We start from the raw sequence: 1,611 nt of genomic DNA, 5'->3' as shown, positions 1-1,611 counted from the left end.
AAAAAAAAAAAATATAAAGAGAAGGTCCAATCTTTAGTTGGAATATTTTTTGAATTTTTTGAAAGTTTTTTGAAAATTGATCGAAATAATAGATGAGATTATGAAAATATTATGTTAAATTTCAAAATGTGTGTCAATTAATCTGATCGTTGGGACAATTTTAACCAAGACGATTTAGTGATCGGCTAATCGGATAAGAAAAATGAAATATCGTTTGGAAAATATCGGTCGATAATTTTCAACTCGCGACTCGTGTATCAAGAGAATATAATTTTTTTTTTTTTTTGCAGTTTTTTGGAATAGAAAAGTTCATTTTCGTTCCATATTTTTCAAAATTATACGATAAAATAAAATAAAATAAAATAAAATAAAAGACTGCAATAAGCAAATGAATAATAAAATTCTACAACTTATGATACGTACGATATTCTCGATAGATCATTTTAATCCTCACGGTTCAATGGCTGAATTTTATTCCAAAATGAAATAAATTTGAATTTAATATCTCGCCATTATTTAGCCATTGAAGTCGTGAATCGTTCGACAAGATTAATATCCTATGTATAAACTATGTTTCGTTTTGTCGATGATTTTAAAGAGAGAGAGAGAGAGAGAGAGAGAAAAGTCGAGTCGTTGATCAACCGTGTGAAATCTTTATAGAATCCCTTATTATAAGATAGTCGGTATACAGAATATAAAATCAAGGATCAATTTTATCATAATATTGTTTGTAATACCTCTCTTTGCGAAAACATATTCCTCGTATTATAAATCCTGACCATCTCGACTGGAGAACAAATCACACACCGTCCGAAAAATTGTATACCGTCCTTACAAGACGAGATCTCGCGCGATTGTAATATCGAGATAGGGTATATGCGATTATCGATTTATATTCGAAAAATTGAATATGGCGATCGTTCATTTATCCGATGTGGTGGAATGGTCCCTTCGTTGGTATACTTTTTTCTGTTTCGAAAAATTCAAACAAAATCATCGAGGATTGTGTAAATAGGGTGAAAAAAAAAAAAGAATTTGTACGAGAATAAAATGTGTCAGCTTCGTTTTAATGTCTTAATTCGTGATTGACCCATTAAGTATCAGCTTTTAAAATGATTTTCCAAATTATGAATATTTGATATATAATATATATATATTAGACGAGTTCCTTTTAGTGCTCCTTTCGTTTTATCGAATAGTTGTAATAGTTTTTAAGTAATCGTAATAGTATAGTGTTAACCATTCCTAAAAACTAATTAATAATTGTTGAAAATTCGTAATAATTTATTCGAAAAATGATTTAGCGATTAAAAAGATAAACATATCTATGGAAATATAATATAATGTAAGTACTTTATATATCCGAAAATAAAGATTATACAAAACAAATTGTTGTTAGCTTAGGTGATAGAAATCTTCGATCTATTGATCCTGGCGATCAAGTTTTGCTATTTTTCTTCGCGAATTTAGTTGGTTTTTTTAGATTTTTCAGTTTTTCTTTTTTTTCTCTTTGGATTTTGAATATTTAATTACGTTTTTTTTATTACATAAATGAATTTCTCAAATTATATCAATATATTGCAAATTTATATGTATATATATATAAAATAA

General features: G+C 27.3%; 1 long non-coding RNA gene across 1 annotated transcript in view; it reads left to right on the top strand.

Annotated features, from left to right (window-relative positions):
- The first annotated feature begins 6 nt into the window (after positions 1 to 6).
- Positions 7 to 1,611, top strand: part of LOC116186529 — a 3,826-nt gene continuing 2,221 nt past the window's right edge. The window contains exon 1 of the long non-coding RNA XR_004151539.1: positions 7 to 1,345. This is a non-coding gene — a long non-coding RNA (uncharacterized LOC116186529). The remainder of the gene's footprint in view (positions 1,346 to 1,611) is intronic.

Source organism: Apis dorsata, unplaced genomic scaffold (assembly GCF_000469605.1).
Source record: "Apis dorsata unplaced genomic scaffold, Apis dorsata 1.3 scaffold_859, whole genome shotgun sequence".
Lineage (NCBI taxonomy): Eukaryota > Metazoa > Arthropoda > Insecta > Hymenoptera > Apidae > Apis > Apis dorsata.
Note: the sequence above shows the minus strand (reverse complement) of the source record. Positions and strands in the feature narration are given on the sequence as shown.